Genomic DNA, 2717 nt, shown 5'->3' with positions numbered 1-2717 from the left:
GTATTCCTCCATCCAAAACGATGTTGAGTTGTGTATAGTTAAATTACTGATTACTCTCTTGGGGGTTTAGAACGATTTCCTCCATCCATACAGATGTCGAGTTTTTTCAAAGATGTACTGCACCACACAACACCTAACCTTAACACCCATTTTGTTGTGCAAACCTAGTGGAAATAACCACAAATATTTTAGCCCCATTTTGGATTTTTTTGCATTGACTCATGGACTCGGTCTGGCTTGGATCGGTCTTTAGTGGTCAGTGGACGGATGGACCGTGCACAACCAGGTTCAGACCTCAGGTCTGGACCTTGGACGTTTCATTCCCCTAACCAGCCAGTGCCTTCGTCTCTGAGCTTTGGGCTGGTCCTTGTCGGGCCTTGTTTTAGTGAGTTGATGTGAAATATCAGTACAACAAAATGGTAAACCACACCAAAATGGATCATGACGCACCAAAAAGTGCCGATATTTAGTGTTAGAACGTGTGTGTGTGCAGACACGCCCCCTCAGAAACAGTATAAATAAGACTGAGTGACTGGAACCTTTCATTTTGTGTTCGAGCTAGCCTGAAGAAGGAAAATAAATTCCGAAACGTCGCGATAAGGCTTGAACAGTCCACTTTAAGGCCTCCATCAGTGTGGTGTATGATGTAGAGAGCCACAGAAATTTTCTAGAAGGTTCCAAAAATTGTTTTCTCCATCCAGACGATGTTGAGATCTCTTGAAGTCACAGAAACGTATTCCTCCATCCAAAACGATGTTGAGTTGTGTATAGTTAAATTACTGATTACTCTCTTGGGGGTTTAGAACGATTTCCTCCATCCATACAGATGTCGAGTTTTTTCAAAGATGTACTGCACCACACAACACCTAACCTTAACACCCATTTTGTTGTGCAAACCTAGTGGAAATAACCACAAATATTTTAGCCCCATTTTGGATTTTTTTGCATTGACTCATGGACTCGGTCTGGCTTGGATCGGTCTTTAGTGGTCAGTGGACGGATGGACCGTGCACAACCAGGTTCAGACCTCAGGTCTGGACCTTGGACGTTTCATTCCCCTAACCAGCCAGTGCCTTCGTCTCTGAGCTTTGGGCTGGTCCTTGTCGGGCCTTGTTTTAGTGAGTTGATGTGAAATATCAGTACAACAAAATGGTAAACCACACCAAAATGGATCATGACGCACCAAAAAGTGCCGATATTTAGTGTTAGAACGTGTGTGTGTGCAGACACGCCCCCTCAGAAACAGTATAAATAAGACTGAGTGACTGGAACCTTTCATTTTGTGTTCGAGCTAGCCTGAAGAAGGAAAATAAATTCCGAAACGTCGCGATAAGGCTTGAACAGTCCACTTTAAGGCCTCCATCAGTGTGGTGTATGATGTAGAGAGCCACAGAAATTTTCTAGAAGGTTCCAAAAATTGTTTTCTCCATCCAGACGATGTTGAGATCTCTTGAAGTCACAGAAACGTATTCCTCCATCCAAAACGATGTTGAGTTGTGTATAGTTAAATTACTGATTACTCTCTTGGGGGTTTAGAACGATTTCCTCCATCCATACAGATGTCGAGTTTTTTCAAAGATGTACTGCACCACACAACACCTAACCTTAACACCCATTTTGTTGTGCAAACCTAGTGGAAATAACCACAAATATTTTAGCCCCATTTTGGATTTTTTTGCATTGACTCATGGACTCGGTCTGGCTTGGATCGGTCTTTAGTGGTCAGTGGACGGATGGACCGTGCACAACCAGGTTCAGACCTCAGGTCTGGACCTTGGACGTTTCATTCCCCTAACCAGCCAGTGCCTTCGTCTCTGAGCTTTGGGCTGGTCCTTGTCGGGCCTTGTTTTAGTGAGTTGATGTGAAATATCAGTACAACAAAATGGTAAACCACACCAAAATGGATCATGACGCACCAAAAAGTGCCGATATTTAGTGTTAGAACGTGTGTGTGTGCAGACACGCCCCCTCAGAAACAGTATATAATAAGACTGAGTGACTGGAACCTTTCATTTTGTGTTCGAGCTAGCCTGAAGAAGGAAAATAAATTCCGAAACGTCGCGATAAGGCTTGAACAGTCCACTTTAAGGCCTCCATCAGTGTGGTGTATGATGTAGAGAGCCACAGAAATTTTCTAGAAGGTTCCAAAAATTGTTTTCTCCATCCAGACGATGTTGAGATCTCTTGAAGTCACAGAAACGTATTCCTCCATCCAAAACGATGTTGAGTTGTGTATAGTTAAATTACTGATTACTCTCTTGGGGGTTTAGAACGATTTCCTCCATCCATACAGATGTCGAGTTTTTTCAAAGATGTACTGCACCACACAACACCTAACCTTAACACCCATTTTGTTGTGCAAACCTAGTGGAAATAACCACAAATATTTTAGCCCCATTTTGGATTTTTTTGCATTGACTCATGGACTCGGTCTGGCTTGGATCGGTCTTTAGTGGTCAGTGGACGGATGGACCGTGCACAACCAGGTTCAGACCTCAGGTCTGGACCTTGGACGTTTCATTCCCCTAACCAGCCAGTGCCTTCGTCTCTGAGCTTTGGGCTGGTCCTTGTCGGGCCTTGTTTTAGTGAGTTGATGTGAAATATCAGTACAACAAAATGGTAAACCACACCAAAATGGATCATGACGCACCAAAAAGTGCCGATATTTAGTGTTAGAACGTGTGTGTGTGCAGACACGCCCCCTCAGAAACAGTATA

Source organism: Carassius gibelio, chromosome B19, assembly GCF_023724105.1.
Source record: "Carassius gibelio isolate Cgi1373 ecotype wild population from Czech Republic chromosome B19, carGib1.2-hapl.c, whole genome shotgun sequence".
Lineage (NCBI taxonomy): Eukaryota > Metazoa > Chordata > Actinopteri > Cypriniformes > Cyprinidae > Carassius > Carassius gibelio.
This window is presented reverse-complemented; position numbering follows the sequence as displayed.